Here is a 21,697-nt window from a genome sequence, read left to right as displayed (position 1 = left end):
TTGTGCCGCAGATATAATGTGACATATTGTTTCTTTTTTTCTCTGTATCACGAATAGACTCGAAAATTGGGCTTCGCATAAGCTAATAGTCAAATGGTTTCTATACTGCAGGTCTTTATATCGAATTAGTAAGTCTCTGTAATTTCCCTGTTCTCTACAAAAATGTGCAGCATTACCGCATATTCTTAAGTCACTGTTCCTGTAACTGTTCAACCGCCATCAACGGTTAATTTCTATTTTGGTAGCTCGTTTAAGATGACGGTTTTGTGGGAATCGTAAACGGTAAGAATTCACCGAGTCTTTCTGTTTTCAGCACATAACATCGTAATATTCTTCTGTTGATAAGATTCCGCCGACTCTGGCTCGGAACTGGAAGTTTTTGTGACAAGAAAACTGCCAGAGGGCTTTGGAAGATTGAGGATTATTAGCTGTTTCTGTGCCAGTTTTAGGTTCTTGCCTCAAATTTGTCTGAAATCCTCTTATGTTGAATTATTTCAGCTTTGTCAGGGAAACACCTTGCAAAATGCTGATATGATTTGCAGAGATTTTTGTAAACAATAGCTAGCAGATCATTTCGCGGGGATCTTAATGCAACATATCGCCTAATTTAAATCAGGATTTCCGTAGTTCTGTCTGTATCACATGTGAAAGAGGTTTTATTGGAAATAAGCATCTACAGAATGCGCACACTCCCATTTAACTGTCATCAGAGTGGGCAATTTATTTCAGATTAAAGAAGCAAAACATTCTTCGCAGTGCCTTTCACGAACAACTCGTCGTACAACCTTCGTGTTTGCAATTCTTCAGTTTTAGGCCACACTAAACTTAGTCAGTGGGATACATTCCGAATTTGCGATCGTAGGGATTCGCTGGCACCAAACACAGTTTCCAGCAATCAAAAAGTTGCTTCGTCCAGTGATACTTAACTATACTGGTGGTATAAAAAGAAAGCTCTAAAATGTGAAAGACGTTACACAACTTGCACGTTGTCAGCTTTACTTATCGTTGCCAATCAAATAAAAACTTTCACCTTTCGTGCCTTTGTGCCATGTTTTTCTGTGGATCACTCAACATGTTTTGTTATTTTTTAGACAAACCATAGCCTTTCGGTTTGTTTAATTCTGTGGTAATTCCAGTCCTAAGAAGGGCATGGTAGAGAACTGAAATCACCAACAAGGGACTCGTTACCAAAAATTGCAATGAAACGTGGAAGCACAGTACAACTGAACAAGTCGTAATGGCGCAGACACGCAAGGACAAAGAGAGGAGAGCAAAATATATCATAACATCAAAGATGAACGATAGTGTTTTACTAATGGTCGATGGTCGCCATAATGCCATTCTCCTTCGATTTCATCTTATCCTGGAGATATGAAGAATACACGGTACTTTCTCCGTAATCTGTTTTACCCATTCCAATGTTTATCTGCCTCTACAATCTCTCCTTTCCTGCCTCTTCAATTGCCAGGTTAATTATTCATAAATGCATTAGCAGATATTGTATTAAACTGTCTGATATTGTATTAAACTGTCTGATATTGTATTAAACTGTCTCTTCTTCTCGACAAATACTTGAGGCCATTTCATGAAAAAGCTACTCTGGGATTAAGAAGTTAACACAGGAGAGGAATTCATTGTGGGCTGCGACAAGGAGCCAGAAGACTGGTGAACGCCTAGAAATTGCTCAAGTGGTTCAAATGGCTCCGAGTACTACGGGACTTAACATCTGAGGTCATCAGTCCCCTAAACTTAGAACTACTTAAACCTAGCTAACCTAAGGACATCACACACATCCATGCCCGAGGCAGGATTCGAACCTGCGACCGTAGTGGTCACGCGGTTCCAGACTGAAGCGCCTAGAACCGCACGGCCACACCGGCCGGCCTAGAAATTGTTTATGCAGTCTACTTAAAGTAGTTGGCACCTGACGTTTCAGTTCCAATGTCACGATTATGCCGCGACTGCTCTGCTGTCTGTGACTACGCAAAATCATTGTAAAGTCTGTATCTCATCACAAACAATTGAAAAATTGGAAATTCACATATTGCACAGCCCTCTATATTCCTATAAGCGCACAAAAAAATTTCTTCTTAATTTTAATTAGGGCCACAGTTACATTAACTGTGATGAAACTGATAAAATTTTCTCATCCGGAAAACAGCTTCAAATTTATGATATCATACCTTCAAAAATATGGAACTCACTGAAATAATTTCTATGGTTGATTTCTAAATTAGCCCCCTCGCTAATGGGCTTTTCCAAAGTTGTGTATCACATTGCGTTTGTCATGTTAAGCTTCGGAAGGTTACGTTTCATTACAGCTCTCTGAGTATCTAATTTATAACAAGTTTTAAGCATCCGGCAAAACTACCTTTTTTTTGCATCAGTCTTCTGACTGGTTCGACGTGACCTTCTACGTCCTCAGATATTTGATGAATTATTCCAATCTTTGTTTTCCCCTACAGTATTTACACTCTACCGCTCCCTTTAGTACCACGGGTGTTATTTCCTGGTGTCACAAGTACTCCATCCTGTCCCTTCTTCTTGTTAGTGTTTAACATACGTTTCTCTCTTCGTTGACTCTGCGGCGAACCTCCTCATTCGTTATCTTATTAGTCTGCCTGATTTTCAAATGGTTCAAATGGCTCTAAGCACTATGGGAGGTCGTCAGTACCCTAAACTTAGAACTACTTAAACCTAACTAACCTAAGGACATCACACACATCCATACCAGAGAGCCTGGCGCCCAATTTTGAACTACGTTCTATTCTATCACATTTCAAACGCTTCGATTCTCTTTTTTCTCGGTTTTTCGCACAGTTCATGATTCGCTATCGTACAAAGCTGTTCTCCAAACTGACATTCACAGAATTTCTTCCTTCGATTGATACCGATGTTTGATACCAGCGCCTACTCTTGGATTGTGTTAATCCGCTTTAATCTTTTCCTAGCTTCATCCGTCACGTGTTATTTTGCTTCCGTGGTAACATAATTCCGTAACTTCGTCTATTTCATGATTCCCAGTCTTGACATTAAGTTTAACATCAATCTCCTTTCTGAATACGTGGGAACCAAAACAGATCTTGATCGCAGATTTATTTATTCAGTTCAACAACCGGTTTCCAACGTCACGGTCACCATTATCTTGGTCTGCCTTCTTTCACTAAGTTTGAGCAGACAGATTTATCTGGTATTGATCGCACCACGAATTGCATCCAACGTCCTCAATTATTTGCTAAACATTTTCCAATCTAACACTAATTCTTTACAGAAGAATAGAAAAACTGGTAGAAGCCGACCTCAGGGTAGATCAGTCTGGATTCCAAAGAAATGTAGGAATCCGCGAGGCGATACTGACACTACGACTTCTCATAGAAGATAGGTCAGGGCAAACCGACGTTTACAGCATTTGTAGACTTTGACAGAGCTTTCGACAATGCTACTCGAGTACTGTCTTTTAAACTCTAAAGGTGGCAGGGGTAAAATACAGGGAGCGAAAAGCTATTTACAATTTATACAGAAAGCAGATGTCAGTTATAAGAGTCGAGGGGCATGAAAGGGAAGCAGTTGTTGAGAAGAGAGTGAGACAGGGTTGTAGCTTATCCGCGATATTATTCAATTTGTACATTGAGCAACCAGTAAAGGAAACAAAAGAAAAATCTGGAGCAGGAATTGAAGTCCACTGAGAAGAAGTAAAAACTTTAAAGTTAGCCGATGACATTGTAATTCTGTCAGAGACAGCAAAGGACTTGGAAGAGCAGTTGAACGGGATGGACAGTTTCTTGAATAGACGATATAAGATGAACACCAACAAGAGCAAATCGAGGATAATGCAATGTAGTCCAATTAAATCAGGCGATGCTGAGGGGATTAGATTTGGAAATGGGACGCTTAAAGTAGTAGATCAGTTTTGCTATTTGGGCAGCAAAATAACTGATGGTGATCGAAGCAGAGAGCATATAAAATATAGACTGGCAATGGCAAGAGAAGGGTTTTTGAAGAAGAGAAGTTTGTTAACATCGAGTATAGATTTAAGCATCAGGAAGTTTTTTCTGAAAGTATTTGTATGGAGTGCAGCCACGTATGGAAGTGAAATCTGGACGATGAGCAGTTTAGACAAGAAGAAAATAGGAGCTTTTGAAATGTGGTGCTACAGAAGAATGCTAAAGATTAGATGGGTAGATCACGTGACTAATGAGGAGGTACTGAATGGAATTTGGAAGAAAAGGAATTTGTGGCATAAACTGATTAGAAGAAGGGATGGGTTGGTAGGACACTCACCAGTTTAGCACTGGAGGGAAGCTTGGGGGAGGGGGTTGTAAAAATCATAGAGAAAGACCAAGAGGTGAAAACAGTAAGCTGATTCAAAAGGAAGTAGATTACAGTTGTTAATCGGAGACGAAGACGCTCGCACAGGATAGAGTAGCACGGAGAGCTTCATCAAACCAGTCTTAGGACTGAAGATCACAACAACAACATTCCAATCTCTGTCTCTCACCATAGATTTCCTTCTATACCCCTCCCTGTATTATCATCGAAGTTGTTCCATGATGTCAGATACACTCCATTCTGTACCTTCTTCTTGCCAGTGTTTTCCATGTGTTCCTTTCTCGCCGACTCCGTGGAGAACTTCCTCATTCCTTATCTTTTTAGTCTACCTAATTTTTAACTTCGTTTTTATACGTATCCTCAAATATTGGATAGCTGTTACCTTCAAGGTGATAACGACACACCTCATCAATCTCCTTTCTGCTACTCTTTATGACTTTCATCTTTCTTCAATTCACTCTCCATCCTCCTTCCGTGTTCAGTAGACTGGTTATTCCATTCAACACATCCTGCACTTCTTGTTCACTTTCACTTTCACTAAGGGTAACAATGTCATCGGCCAGTCATCATTTATATCAGTGGTCCTCAACTTGTACGATCTCCTAGGTATGGCGCGGTACTTCTGAAGGTTTATGACATTGCTAATAAAAGTAAATGAAGTAATTTCACTGAATACTTTTTTAAAAAATAACAACAAAATATATAATAATATTCCAGAAATTAAACTTGATTACACGTTATCTATTGGCTTACGCCTTACAAGTTTAAGTTATCAGTGAGAAACTTCCCTGTCGCTTCTTACACAAAAGTTCAGTTCGTGGTAGAATTGAAGACAAACTCACACGCATTTCCTGTTCTACTGAAATAAATCTCTCACGTTACTCATTTTTTATGTTGGTTGGTGCCGAAAATCCCAGCTCGCACAAATAGGCGGTGACAAAATGCAGCAGGGTATTAACTGCTTCCAGTGCTATTACTGGGTACTCTTCCTTCTCTAACGATCAAAACTTTATAAGTGCCAATTCACAACATTTCAGTTGAATGTTCGGCCTGTCTGAAGTTCTGCGAGTCGCTCTTCTTCCTCCAGAGAACAGTCGGTGGTGGATACTGCTGACACAGCATAGGGGTTGCGCACGCACTTGCACTTGTCGACAGTGATGGATGGAAAACATTTCGCCATGTTATTCTCAAGAACCATGAGACGATCTAAAACGAGTTCGTACGCTATGTCGCCGTTTGGATCTACCTCGAACGTAAGAGGAAACGTTTAAAAATGTTGGAGATTCTCTCTACAATTACGCGCTAGCAATAAACAGAAGCTACACTAATTACACAAATTACAAGAAAAAATCAGAAGATTCCAGTGAGGTATCCTTGGCTAAGGGTCGACATATGAAACGTCCCCTTAGAAAAATTGATGAATGACTGTGTTGATAAACCTCTTACATTATTTGATTTTCAAACAGCTGAGCAAAACTGAACATACTCAGACATTTCTCTCATTACATATTCTGATCAATAGTAAACTGACACACAATATTTTTTTTTTAGCGCAACGCAATCTGACTTTCAATAATCATTACAAAAGAATGGCCCTGACTAACAATAACCTATACCTTTCATGAATCACTTACCTCACAAAAATCTTCGTTACTCAAACTACTGCAATACAGCGTGCGCCAATACTGCCAGCTAAATAAAAGATTCTAACTACTGAAGGCACTAACTACTGATAGGCATAGTTAGCAAAATGAAAGATTTTGATGGAGAACGAACAATATATTTACCTTAATAATGTTCAAAAGTCAAATTATATATATATCAGTTACTTACATCCGGTGTTACAAATTTCGTTTTTCTGAGGGACACACGTCCAGATCGTCCGCTCTCATAACTCTGTCATATCTCTCCCCAAATCCACCACTGCTGGCGGCTCACCTCCAACTGCCCAACGCTACGTGCTGTTCACATCCAACTGCCCAACGCTACAATAGAGAATATTCCAACAATGCCAACCAGCCACAGACTGCACACAGCACAGTCAGTGATTTTCATACAGAGCGCTACGTGGCGTTACCAACATAAAAACCTAAACAGTCTTCTTACAATATTTATTAGCTCTTTTCTCAATGCAAAAAATCTTTGACAACCAGCGGATCTCAGTATTCAGAACCCAATTCATGGCACAATTGTTTGAAGAGTCTTGTCTTAAGAGCCCTAGCATTATGAAATTTACCATGTTAATGAGTGAACCTAAACCATTTTTAGGTTCTGTTGGAATAGTCTTCACCACTAGAGCCTCACGAGGTATTGAAGCTACGGTCGATGAATATGGTTCCAGTCTTGGAACAGATCCTTTGAGTCTCCCTGTCACTGCTGGTGCACCGTCTGTGCAAAGAGAAAGACAACTTTTCCAAGACAGCCCGTCTTGGCGGTCCAGCTGTTGTGGTGTGGTAAGGCATAATGTTGCATAGGCGTACTGACCTCCAGATCTTTGAAAAAGATACACTCACCGCTCAGTGTTATTATGACACTGCACACTATCTCCATGTGCGTCTTTTCAGGGGTGCATACAGCCATGACTTCATTTTTATGGGTGAGAACGCGCGATCGCATCGAACAGCGCAGGTGAAGGAACTCTTGGAACGAAAGGGTATTCGGCGAATGATGGACTGCCCTGCCCCCTCCCCCCCGCCAGCGACTTAAATCCCGTCGAACACATGTGGGATGCCTTGGGGAGACGTATAGCAGCGCGTCTACAGGCACCAGACCAGTATTCAGTCTCCCTGCAAGAGGACTGGAACGCCCTATCACAAGAACGTCTTACCAACCTTGGAGTTAGAACGGGAACACATCGCAGAGCATGCATTGTTATCCGTGGTGATCACTCACGTTATTAAGAACGGTATTCCGCCTTCTGTAACATACAGGGGACCATTATAAGTAGTGGTGACCTCAGTGTAATTACTGTCTTCGAAGAAAAGTGTCATTCCTGTTAACCTCACTGCGTATTTCTTTCGGTTACTTTCTGTACTATGCTGCAGCGGTTGTTTCTATGTACGGTCCTTTCGTTTCAAAGTATGGCACATCAGTGTACTTTCGTTCACTTCGACTTCGCCATGTTCATCGTTAACTCATAAACTGTGAGAAACTTGCTGTTCTTTTCAGGCAACTGTTCTTATAAAACTGTCTTACTTCCGAATCATACTCATTACTAACATAGACAGAGTTCTTAGGGAGCGTTAGTCTCTACTGTCATTGCATCTGATGGGTCGGCATACATTAATGCAATGGAAAATGAGTTTACCATATACGCTTTTATCGTTAAAAATAAATGTCATGTGACTATGGCCTCCCGTCGGGTAGATCGTTCGCCGGGTGCAAGTCTTTCGATTGGACACCACTTCGGCGACTTTCGCGTCGATGGGGATGAAATGATGATGATTATAACAACACAACACCCAGTCCCTAAGCGGAGAAAATCTCAGACCCAGCCAGGAATCGAACCCAGGCCCGTAGGGGTGACAGTCTGTCGCGCTGACCACTCAGCTACCAGGGGCGGACACTTTTATCGTTAATCTGGTAACATTTTATACAGAATACTTCACAAAAATCAGCACAATATCTGGGAAAATACACTCGACAGAAGTGTAGTTTCATTATGAAATTAGAAGTATATATTAATACCTTCTGCTGCTGACGGGCGTTGATATATATCAACGGGGACAGGTCAAAATGTGTGCCCCGCCCGGGACTCGAACGCGGGATACCCTGCTTACATGACAAACACTCTATCCATCTGAACCACGGAGGACACAGAGGACAGTGCGACTACAGGGACTATCTCCCTCACGCTTTCCGCGAGACCCACATTCTCACCTTATAGGTCCACACACTCATTACTCGTGGAAGACATTCTTAATAAGTCCCGTAAGAGTTCGGGTAATATGTGTGCATCCGCACAGAAGAAGAAGGTCATGGCCGGTATTGCCAGAACTATATACTTATATGGATATGGTGTCTGTTCTTTCGGACATCTCCGCACACATATTACCCGAATTCTTACAGGACTTGGTAAGAATGTCTTCCACGAGTAATGAGTGTGTTGGGTAGGGACACTACGAATGTAGTGTGTGGACCTATAAGGTGAGAATGTGGGTCTCGCGGGAAGCGTGCCTGAGATAGTCTCTGCAGTCGCGCTATCCTGTGTGCCGTCTGTGGCTCAGATGGATGCCGGCACGGTAGCTCTGCGTGTTTGGTCAGAAAGTCGGCTGGCCTCTGTAATAAAGAAACTGAGTGGAAGGATCAACCAACGAACTTGAACGGATGTCTTGCGACGTCCGCAACGACCAAACCAAACGCAACGATAAACAGCAAAAAAAAAAAAAAAAAAAAAAAAAAAAAAAAAAAAAAAATGGATAGAGCGTCTGCCATGTAAGCAGGAGATTCCGGGTTCGAGTCGGGGTCGGGGCACAGATAAGTATTAATATTTAATTCTAATTTCGTTCTAGACGGCTGCAGGTCCGAAAGAATCCCATATACATTTCTAATATTCCCAAATAAAATGAGTGAGTCTGGTCCTTCGGGATCAGACATGTGTCTTTATTTACCATACGCCATCAACAGGCAATCATTGTTTTACGTGCCTCTGCTTGTCATATAGAAAGTTATATCGTGTATCTCGCTGTGTAAAACTGACGGAATCGTAAAAGGGTAGGGGCCGAATGCACGTTCAGTTCTCGTATACGCTTTGCAGTGGCAGGGCAGGCACTGAATAACCTGCACAGTAGAAGCCGTTGAATCGCAGAGACGCCAACGGCAAATGATAAACATTTTCATCATCAGTGACTGGAAGGTTGGGTAGGAACGATCTCTGCGTGGGTTCTCTTGTGAGGGTAAGCGTGCGTGTTGAGGGTGGCCTGGGAGGGGTTCGGGAAGCACATGTTCCACATTCACAGCACGCCTTTGCTTCTTCCGCCCTTTGACTTGCTTTGAATAAAGGCACAACACAAACAGTGGAAGAGCCCCTGGTGCAAAAATCAGTTTCATTGTATCTTTTGAAATTTCTGATAATTATTAGGAGTCAGTTTACTTGTACTCGACTTTCATTATTAGACAGGACATTCCGAGTTAGTCGCTCACTACAATAGAGATCTGCCAATTACTGAACTGTAGTTTGTGGTACTCGATTAGGAGAGAGATCAGATGACTTTGTCGTTCTTCTTTCTGTTATATGCCCTGGTCCAGAAGAAGTGATTACCGATTAATAATGGCAGAGATTTATTTTCCGCTAGTGACGCTTGGATTACGCTCTCGTGCTCTCCGCCAGGCAAGGACAATCGCTTACACCTGCCGCAGCTCCACAATTATAATGTTTGCGCTGCGCGTTTATCGCGAGCTGGCGGCTCAGCTCACAGAGACATGTAGTGCTGATTAATGCTTGCGAACCGACACGCTTTAATGAGAGTATCGTTCCTTGTTCGCCGAACGCTCTGCCCTCACTGTTACGACTCTTCCTTCTCTGTTTGTTTGCTATCTACCAACATGCATCACAGATAGAGCAAATACTTGACGATTGTCTCAAGAGTAGTCGTGTCTGTTCCCTTGCACTTACCATCAGCTTTCTTCACTGAGCAGTTGCTGTACTTCCAGCAAACATCTTCATTACCTAATCACGCTTACAAGCAGTTGACAACTGTACTGGGAGTCCATGTTTCGCTGTTTTCATTATGCTCACAAATTACTTGTCGTCGCCTCATTTTCAGAATATTCCGCAGTGTAATGATATTACAACACACAAATAGTTTCTAGTCTCGTTCTATCCCCTACAAACGACGTAATTCTCCTTTCGTGCAGTGCCGTAAATGTGTAGCTCTTCCTTTCGTGCTTATTTGCCTTCTCACACATTATTCGGTGCGTAACGCGGCTGTGAATGCACGGCAGTGAATCATTACAGAAATACTTTCCTCAAGTTTTATTACACATTTCATAGCTCAATTTCGGTTTTATCTTCTTTTCTGAACCATCAGCCACGCAGCGTAGCTCCGTAGTATAGCCTACATCTTCATCATCAAATTCTTCGTCTATTGGCAAGGAAAGTTATCTTCCCATTCATCACTCGACTCTTCATCACTTCGTGCAACTGTATAACCCGTCCGTTTACAGTACCATTTCGTAACAGTCACTATGACATCTTTAACTCTCGTCTTTTCTGTTCTGTTCCTCGTTATCTTCGATAGGCTTCTTTCAATTACATGCAGTTTTTGAAAGTATAAGCTCCGGACTTCCTTCTCTTACTGGTCTAAGTAAGAAATGCTGACATAAAGTAACACACAGCTCAAAGTCGCACGTTGATTGCGACAATAACACGACTCTTCACGTGTCAAGCACAAGTCTATCACGTTATGATTTTCACGTATATCACAATGACACGTCGCTTTTGATAGCTTCTGAGGATCCGGATATCCTCGCAGATAAAACTGCCATATAGTCTTGCTCCAAACCCTGTATAGAGTGTGCTGATTTCCTTCACCTTTGTCCTGTTCCAACAATGTTTCGTCTGTAATGATCTAGCCATTGAAAACGGGTTAAACGCTAATCTTATATCCGGATGAAAAGTGAACTATTCCCTGATGTACTGGTATTTCACGTAATAATAATGAGCTAGATAACAATATAAGACTTCGAATCATTCTCACTGGCACCATGTCGAATGTAGCAGCGATTTCTAGTCTTGTGAAGATTTACGAGATGATTCGGGGATGTTTCAAAGAATTATTAACCCACTGCAGCGGTGGGAGCAGTATTGCATCCAAATACAATGACGACACTTGGAACACTTCCTTTACCAGCGACTAGTGTCTAGCAAATTGTGACATTTAAAGTGTTGAAGTAGTGTTGCACTTCTTGCTGATGTAGGTCATTGTGAAATTTGAGTCTCCGTAACTGAAAAAACTACATTTCTAAAAGATTTGATTACCGAGGACAAAGTTTCATTTTAAAGTCAGTAGTGGCACTGACATTCGTGGATCTACTCCCGTATTGTATTCCCATGAAGTTTCTTTATTCCAGACACACATCGTATGACATTTTCTGCTGTGAGAAGATCAGCAGCCTAATTGCAAAAGTTTTCACGCTTAAAGTATACTGGCACCTTCGTTTCATAAGTGTGAGAGTCCTTTGTCAAGAGCAATCATTTCATGTGGATGACTGCAATGAGGGTCTGTACAACGCAGCATCGCGTCTGTGTTGTGGATTATGTTGAGAGACGGAAAATGGTGAAACCCAAATTCAAATTGTTCAAATGGCTCTGAGCACTATGGGACTTAACATCTGAGGTCATCAGTCCACTAGAACTTAGAACTACTTAAACCCAACTAACCTAAGGACATCAGACACATCCCTGCCCGAGGCAGGATTCGAACCTGCGACCGTAGCAGTCGCGCGGTTCCGGACTGCGCGCCTAGAACCGCGAGACCACCGCGGCCGGCAGGCGCACTGGTATCAGATGTAAAGGGATGTAAAAATTGACTACTCCATGGAATGGATTATAATTTCTGTAGTAATTTTCACTGAATCTTGACCAAATGCATCTTATATCCTATCATATCATATCATAGAACGATATTTCATGAACATGAGATCAATAGTGTATCGGAAAGTCAAGCACAAAATAACTATTATATAAAACAACCTACATATTCCACTAGTTACACAAGCGCATGTTCGTACATTAGCACAATGAAGACTCTCAACTAACCATCACAACCCCCAGGTGACACTGTGAAGTAGTTATAAAGAAAAATACTTTGTGTCATATAAAGTATAAAGACAAACCAACGATACAAGACTGATACACTGTAGATATTCAATAAATAAATGGAATATAATTTCTGTAGTAAATTTCACTGAATCTTGACCAAATGCATCTTATATCCTATCATAGAACGATATTTCATGAACATAAGAACAATAGTGTATCGTGAAGCCAAGCACAGAATAGCTATTATATAAAACAACGTATATATTCCACTGGCTATACAAGCTCATGTACGTACATTAGCACAATGAAGACTAAGACTCTCAACTCAAGGATCATAGCCCCCAGGTGACACTGTGGTAGTAGTTATAAACAAAAATACTTTGTGTCATATAAAGACAAACCAACGATACAAGAATGATAGACTGTAGACATACAATAAATAAATAATCCAAATCAGAGAATGTACCACTTATTTTGTTATAATAATTATAAATTAATGTTGTATAAAATTGAAAACCACCTCAAAAAATGCAACAGGAAGCACTGTACCTTCAAAATTTCGTATAATGTACAAGTAGTGAAGCCAGTCACTTGGAATGTTCGTAGTATAAAAACAGATACAATAAAAATATACACGTCATAAAATGCAGGCAGCATGAAATCTCGACTACCATACACTGTTCTTCGGTACCTCGGTGTAGTTTAGCAAACATGAAGGAACTACAAAGGGAACATGAAGTGTTCCACTCATAAAGCTACAAACACGTCATTACAAGTACAGAAACCGTACAATGAAATCCCTTATCTGGCTTTATGCAGTCACAATATTTACACTATCAACATGCTCGAAAAAGTGGTTCAAATGGCTCTGAATACTATGGGACTAGACTTCTAAGGTCATCAGTCCTCTAGAACTTAGAACTAATTAAACCTAATTAACCTAAGGACATCACATACATCCATGCCCGAGGCAGGATTCGAATCTGCGACCGCACGGTCGCTCGGTTCCAGACTGTAGCGCCTAGAACCGCTCGGCCACCTGGGCCGGCAACATGCTCGACTTTTAGATGTTAGTATGATGACAATGTCAAGCGTATATAATAACTCCTGGTAGTAATTTGACCTTGCAGAGTAACAATGGGGCCTATGGTATACCATAAAATGGCTGACCAAACCATCACCGAACCTCTGCCATGTTTCACTCTCTGGACGTAAACACTACCAGTAGTTGGAAAAAATGTGAAGTAAGGCTCATCCTACCAAATGATTCTCTTCCACTGCTCCTTAGCCCAGGTCTTCTGGCTTTGGCAAACGTTTTCCTACTTGGGGTATTCGTATCACTGTTGAGTAGACTGGGAATTACAGCTTGCCCTACAATTCTCTGCTAAAGGATTTCCATTCGTGTTATTTTTATGCTGACTGGGTTCGCGAGAGCTACATTCATCTCTGCGGTGTCTTTTTGCAGCTGCCTTATTTTTCGTCGCAATTCTCTACAAGGACTATCACGAACACTGAACACACAGTTATGTCCGCGTTGTGGAAAACTACGTTATGTTATTTTTCCACTTTCACCGTATGCGGTGTAAATCTTCGATACACTGCCTCTTGAAACACTAAACAGTTCTGCTAACTTGACTATGGAAGCACCCACCATATGAGCACCAACAATTCTCCCACGCCCCAAGTCACCTAGCTGCGACATCACGCACTCACAACTAGACAGGACATTGTTCTGAGCACAAATGACACTTGCAGTGTATTCAGGATATTACACAGTTGCCGCTCGTGACCGGATACAACAGCGGAGACTGCATGCTAGTCTAGCATCTGCATTCCTCACGCCAACGGCCTTGACGCAGTGGTAACACCGGTTCCCGTCAGATCACCGAAGTTAAGCGCTGTCGGGCTGGGCTAGCAGTTGGATGAGTGATCATCCGGTCTGCCGAGCGCTGTTGGCAAAAGTGCTGCACTCAGCCCTTGTGAGGCAAACTGAGGAGGTACTTGACAGAGGAGTAGCGGCTCCGGTCTCGTGAACTGACAAAACGGCCGGTAGAGCGATGTGCTGACCACATGCCCCTCCATGTCTGCATCCAGTGACACCTGTGGGCTGAGGATGACACGGCGGTCGGTCGGCACCGTTGGGCCTTCATGGTCCGTTCGGGTAAAGTTTACTTTTATGCGTTCCTCACGGTGTTTCTATATTTTTGTCCATACCGGCGAGCAGACGGGGCAAAAATGTATTACTCGCAGGGTAATACCGTGTAACAACGATTCCATCGCGGGTAATGACCTGAATTCGACGACGGAGAGTCCACAACTTTCTTCACGTATTTCATATCCAACTGAAGTCAGTGATGATTAGATACCGTAGAGCTATCAGTTCACGGGGATGCTCAGGGCAACGACTCACCTGCTGTTGAAAACAGCCCCAGACATGAAACTTCCTGGCGGATTAAAACTGCGTCTCGAACCGAGACTCGAACTCGGGACCTTTGACTTTTTCGGGCAAGTGCACTACCAATTGAGCTGCCCAAGCACGACTCACGCTCCCTCCTCACAGCTTTAATTCCTCCAGTACCTCGTCTCCTACCTTCCAAACTTCACAGAAGCTCTCCTGCGAACCTTGCAGAACTAGCACTCCTGGAAGAAAGGAGAGTACTTGCCCGCGAAAGGCAAAGGTCCCGAGTTCGAGTCTCGGTCCGAGACACAGTTTTAATCTGCCAGGAAGTTTCGTATCAGCGCACACTCCGCTGTAGAGTGAAAATTTCATTCTAGTCCCAGACATTTTCTACGTGCTTAAGATCAGGTGATTTAGCAGACTAGTTGAGGTGCGATATGTGAACGTGGCTGCTGTCAATTTGAGAGACGCAAGTGTCCACAGCACACGCCTCTTGAAGGTTTAGAAGAAGGGGCAACATTTGGTCAAAGAGAATGTTGAAATAAACACATTTGTTGTTGCGCACTCTATTGTCAGTCACAGGCTCCAACACCTAGCACATCAAAGAGCTACCTCTAACGTGAACTATGTCCTCCACACACTGAAGAACAAACGACTCACTGGGACGTCTGTGAGCAGTTTACCTAGCGTTGTTTCAAAATAGGCAAAATTGATACCCTCAGATCATACTATACGCTCCCAGTCAGCTTTTGTCAATTTTCTGTGTTATTTGACCCACGGATCACGTACAGCTTTATGTGCCGGTGTGGGCAACGGTTTGTTCCGAGGTACGGGGTGCTTATAACTAAACTTTGATGGGACCCCAGTGAAAAACAAGCAATCGTGGGACAATGAAACGTGGAAACATTTGTAAGGACATCCGGAAGAGAAATGACCAATAATCCATTGAAAGAAACACTTTTAATTTCCACAGGAGAGGATAAAAATTGTTAGCTGCGTATCATGTTTACGTTCCATGTTACAAACGTTGCCCAGTGTGACGAACTTCTGCGTAGGCAGCAGCCTAGAATCTCAGAAGATATTACTCTACTGCTGCCCGAAACACTTCAGGTGGAATGGTAGCTACATCCCACGCTACGTTGATCTTCATCTTGAGGAGTGCACGAAAGGTCCAGAATTCTCAACCATGGCAACGTGTTCAACAATTTATGGTGCAGTTGGCCATCGGCCTCTCCAAGGAGCAATTTCCAAATCGGCAGTTAATTCGAACATCCGAATCATGTTCTTCGACCCTAGAGCTGAAAGATAACCTCTCCGTAGTACTTTAATGCGTCAATACTCGCGAAGGCGAGGAGTACTATTCGTGTTGGTTCGATAAAGCAGCTTTACATAATTTTTGTAACTTTTTTGGGAAGAGCAACCTTGTAAGCAGTATAAAATTATTGGAAACAAAAACAATTGCAATGGCTATTTTATTTAAAATGACAGGTCTCGGCCTAGTCTTAGACCATCTTCAGAAATGCACCATCAGCTGAAGTTGACGACGTCTAAAACAGTAGGCTCAGTCACTAAAACCATTTCTGAAGAGGTCCTAAGACTAGGCCGAAACCAATCATCTTAAATAAAATAACCACCGCGGAATTGACTGTTTATTTTTCAGTAATTTTAAAAAGCTGTACTAGTAAAGCCCTGTTCATGTTGTGCAGACTCACGTTGACTGTTTGCATCTGAGACGCATACTGATGCTAGTGGTTCAAGACTACGTCCCCGTTCCAGTGAAACGTCCCCTTTGAAAAATTAATGAATTGCTGTGCTGATAAACCTCTCACATTATTTGATTTTCAAACAGCTGAGCAGAACTGAACGTACTCAGACATTTCTATCTTTACTTATTCTGATCAACACTAAACTGACACACAATATTTTTAGCGCAACGCAATCTGACTTTCAATAATCCCTACAAAAGAATGGCCCTGATTAACAATAACCTATACCTTTCATGAATCATTTACCTCACAAAAATCTTCGTTACTCGAACTACTGCAATACATCGAGCGCCAATACTGCCAGCTAAATAAAAGATTCTAACTACTGATGGCACTAACTACTGGTAGACATAGCTAGCAAATGAAAGATTTTGATAGAGAACAAACAATTTACCTTAATAGTTCATGATATCCAGACTTACAAATTTACTCTCTCTGATGGACGCACGTCAAAATCATTCGCTCTCAAAACTCCGCCATCTCTCTCCCCACATCCACCGCTGCTGGCGGCTCACCTCCAACTGCGCAATGCTACGCGCTGTTCACATCCAACTGCCCAACACTACAATAGTGAATATTTCAACAATGCCAACCAGCCACAGACTGCACACAGCACACCCAGTGATTTTCATACACAGCACTACGTGGCATTACCAATATAAAAACCTAAACAGCCTATGTACCAGCCCGTAATGGCGACTCGTGACACTAACACTGCTAACAACGGAAATCAAAGTCTGGACATCATTCCTATTAAGTTGGGTATTCATACGGTAAACATCTTTCCGTCTACACTGACTGACGTAACGAAAGTTTAATTATAACTACCATATATTTGGCTGCAAGTGTCTATTGCATGCACTTCCCTTCGGAAGGTTCGGACTAAATCTCGCTGAAATGGTCCTGCATCGACTGACAGTGGTAATTTCTGTCGGATTCGGAAAGGATTGTCATTGGCGTGACACACTTCAGTGCCTGACGTACTTCTATGACCGTTGTTCATACGCTGTGTTACGCGACTGAGAGTGGCGCACCATTCTTTGTAGACACGTTGGACAGTCCACAACGATACACCAGCAAGCTGGGCAATTACATTCGCGTTGATGGGCATGTCCAAACACGACTGCTCGTTTCTGCCGTTCTGACCACGTCTCCGCGTCGGCCCAGCTTAACCGCGCTGATCGATACAGCTGTTTGGAAGGTCGACGGTGGAGGGTAACATGACCGCACGATACTAGCTCTACAGCACGAGAGTGACCTGCGTGATCTTTTAATGTGTTGTCTGGCGAGTTTATCCTCGCCCCACCTGTAGTCTGCACCGCTGACTCGGTGCTCTATAACGTGTGGGTGAATCGCTTGGCAGGTGACGCGCCGCTGCCCGCGCAGGTGGGGTCCACAACCGTGGCCTCCGTCCCGACACACCACAGCCAATGTAAGCCATCCGCAGCGATGCGACCGCGCCCTGGCGTCGAGGCGACACACCGCTGCTGTGGCGGCTTTTTGTGGCCCGGCTTTCTTTATTTGCTGCTGCCGCTGTCGCGTCTGCTCCTGGTAAGCTGATACCATCAGCTGCGGCTACCTGCAGCCGACAGGTGGCGTCCCGAGCAACGGCGCTCCGGAGCTGCCCGCCGCCTCCCTCACAGGCGTTCTGCCCTCGCTGCTCGCTGTTGTTTACCCTTTACGTCTTGTTGATATATCACCTCCCGCTGTGTTTGCGATTCTTCTGTCTGCTCGCCTTCACCTCTCGATCCATCACAACAGTGACAGGTTTACGAAAACTGCACGTCGAAGCAAGAGCGTATTGGCAATGTAAGCCCGATTTTGCAGCGTCGGGCCGAAGTTAGATAGGCTCCCGGTGTCTACTCACAGCGCACGCAAGTTCCCGTACATTACGGACCAGCGGTTTATGGATGCAGAGCTGGTGCCCGACAGCGTCCCAGAAGTGTTCGCCGGCCGTTGTGGCCAAGCGGTTCTAGGCGCTTCAAAAATGGTTCAAATGACTCTGAGCACTATCGGACTTAACATCTGAGGCCATCGGTCCCCTAGAACTTAGAACTACTTAAACCTAACTAACTTAAGGACATCACACACATCCATGCCCGAGGCAGGATTCGAACGTGCGACCGTAGCAGTCGCGCGGTTCCAGACTAAAGCGCCTAAGCCGGCCGTGGTGGCCGAGCGGTTCTAGGCGCTTCAGTCCGGAAAAAAATATTTTCTGCCCAGCGTGCAGCAAGGTGGCTTGTTGATATGCGCTCATGCTTCGTATTTGCCTAACACTTCGGTTTTTTTATTCTTTTATATCGCTATCCCTGTTAATACCAAATACTCTTTATAGGTGTTTTATTACTCATATGTAAAAAATAGATCAAGGATCTTTAGGTTAAAACCTATTTTTTTTCCTAAGCTCCAATTTGCATATGAGTTGGTACTTACGCGTTTCATGACTAACTAAACTGAATACCGTTAGTTCTATAGGACCTAAAATTGCGTATTTCGACGTTGACGCCTAATTTTACCTATTTCGGCATCAAAATCCTAAAAAGTACCTATTTCGTTAACCTGACATAGAGTTCTTGTGTTTTCAAAGATTAGAAACAGGAAGTAAACTTAGGTATCTACGTCTCGTCGAAGGCTTGCCTTGCTACCAACAGCACTCGGCACGGTTGAATGGTCACCCATCCAAGTACGCGCCGAGCGCGAGAGTGCTTAACTTCGGTGAGCGAATGGGAACCGGTCAGAGATTTGGGTTAAACATTAGAATCGAAGGTGGGAGTACTAAATGTTATATTTCAAAATATTTCGTTCGTGGGATTCTGGCCAGCTGTGTATTTTCGCAAAGAAACGGTTTCATAGGCCTTAAGCTGAGCACGGATTAAAAAATCACAATGTTAGCTAAATTACTGCCCTTCGCGCATTTTCTCGCTGCTGTCTACAGGCAGTCCTATCAAACTAATCTGTTTCGTGACAGGTATTATACGTGAATTTTCCGATTCGAAAAATAATTTGCCAGTCCATTCGCTTGTTCAGAAGGGGCGGCCATCTGTTAGGTGCCGTATGTCCAGCAACGAGTACGGTACTTCCCCTACCGCTCCCATGCACCGCAGTAAAAAAAAAAAAAAAAAAAAAAAAAAAAAAAAAAAAAAAAAAAAAAGTCATCGTTCACTTTTTCCCAGCGAAAACAAATCACAAATCAGTACATTGTGTAGCGACCAACGTGTTAAGTGCAAAATAAATTCTAGTTTCTGTATGAGAATACTACACCATGCCGAAAACAGCTAGTTCGAAGTCTACTCATATAAGGCAGTGGCTGCATGTATACAACACGTGGGAAAATTATTTTGTGTCATGCATGCAACAAGGAGGTTAGTTGATGTTTTTCTTAGACTTCTTATTTTCCTGTCACTTAGGATTTTTTTTATCGCTACCCTTTAGTAATACGAAATACTCTTTATATGCGATTCTAAACTGCATTTCCCTTTTCTCTCGTATTAGGTTTCGAGTGTTAAGAAATCTAACTTAGCATGCAGATGGAATCGCACATAAAGCTAATGTTGAACGAAAGTCCAAATTCAAGCAAACTCTTTTAATCAATAAATCTGGTGAATCCTCCGAAAAAAACAAGTTCTGCAGTGATTTGTGTCATGCACTTGTGGCAGCAAACATTCCCTTTCGGAAACTAGAAAACCCTATTTTCGGAGGTTTTCTTGAGAAGTACTGCCATCAGTGTATTCCTGAAGAGTCAACTTTACGTAGGAATTATGTGGATTCAGCTTACAATACTGCATTGTACAGAATCCGAGAAGATGTTGGAGAATCTTGTATATGGATTTCTGTGGATGAAACTACCGACAGTCTTGGCCGTTACATTGCAAACCTGATTATTGGCAAGCTAGATCCAGATGCTCCATCCAGGGCTCATTTGATTTACTCGAAACAGCTTGCAAAAACTAACCAACAAACAATAGCACAGTTTGTGAACAATGGGCTGAAGGTGCTACACCCAAACGGAGTGGATGAGAATAAGGTGCTTCTGGCCGTCACTGACGCTGCTGCATATATGATAGCAGCGTTTCAACTATTAAAAGTATTCTACCCATTGATGCTGTGCGTAACTTGTGTAGTGCATGGGATCAACCGCATACCAGAGCAAGTAAGGCTACAATTTCCTAAAGTAAATAAAGTAATATCTATGGTGAAGAAAATTCTTCTTAAGGCACCATCAAGAATACAGGCATTGAAAGAACAGCTTCCAGATGTCCCATTGCCGCCAGAGCCCGTTGTCACCCGCTGGGGCACGTGGCTGATAGCACCAGAATACTATAGTACGCATCTCTCAGCTGTCCAGAAGGTGGTTGAAAGTATACCGGAGGATGCTGTATCCGTAACTGCAGCAATGGAGTTACTGAAAGAGTCTTCTTCAAAACGGGGCTTATCTTACATTAGGGTCCACTACACACTTATTGCAAGAATAATTTCACAATTAGAAGGCTCATCGAGACTTATCTATGACAATATTTGTTTGCTTGAAGAAGTCAACATGAAAATTAATGAAGCGCCAGGTGCAGTAGGGGAAAAAGTACGGGCAAAAATGCAAACGGTTTTGCAGAACACTGGCCTGAAGGAGTTGTGTGCAGCTGCCGACATACTTAGTGGAAAATCCAGGACTCCTGACTGCAGCATTCCTGTCCAACATGTGCCGAAAATGAAGTACGCCCTGTCACATCTGTTGATGTAGAACGTAATTTTGCAGCGTATAAACTGATTCTGACTGACAAGCGCCACAGTTTTTCACTAGAAAACCTAGAAAAGATTTTGGTTATTTATTGTGAAGCCAACTATGGTCAGAATATCTGACACTACGAATGTATTAATTAAACCATTATCACATCTTTTTTACGGAGATCTTTAGCTTGCAGGAACTCAAAAATATTTGGAGTTATGTTCAACATTAATGTTGTAGATTGCTGTGCTCTGTAACTGTGTAAATATTCATTCTCCTTGTTTTAATGACTAATAAGATGATCATACTGTCAACACTGTGTATTTTAATTTATTTTTATTTTCTCTGCATCATTTTTATTAGAACCTATTTTAGGTTTTATCTGAATGAACTACTGAAGGAGCCTATTTTAGGTGCCTAAAAATCCGTGGTCTACTTATAACACTTCCTTTCTGCTACTACTATATCATAACCTTAAAGTTGAAGGCAGGTCGTTAAATAAAACTATCTTGTTAAAGCAATTATGGTACAACGCAACAGAGCAGTGTTACCCTCTGAGAGGAATTTTGTTATGTTGGCCGTGTTGTACCTAACGGAGGTGGCTTATCGAAAGTGAAAGTCGGAATTACGTAAACATTTAGACAGTAACAAATAAAGTTTTACCTAGCTACACTGTTTAGAGAACAAAGAAAACGGTCGCCAGCCTAATTAGGCAAGAGAAT

The 21,697-nt window shown here is 42.5% G+C and overlaps 1 protein-coding gene and 1 pseudogene across 1 annotated transcript in view; both read left to right on the top strand.

Moving 5' to 3' along the window:
• The window catches only part of LOC124613814 (LIM/homeobox protein Lhx2-like), a 352,891-nt gene that overhangs the window by 9,959 nt on the left and 321,235 nt on the right, over window positions 1-21,697 (top strand). The window lies entirely within an intron of this gene.
• LOC124614252 lies at window positions 13,932-14,049 on the top strand (annotated as a pseudogene).

Source organism: Schistocerca americana, chromosome 4, assembly GCF_021461395.2.
Source record: "Schistocerca americana isolate TAMUIC-IGC-003095 chromosome 4, iqSchAmer2.1, whole genome shotgun sequence".
In the NCBI taxonomy this organism is placed as follows: domain Eukaryota; kingdom Metazoa; phylum Arthropoda; class Insecta; order Orthoptera; family Acrididae; genus Schistocerca; species Schistocerca americana.
Note: the sequence above shows the minus strand (reverse complement) of the source record. Positions and strands in the feature narration are given on the sequence as shown.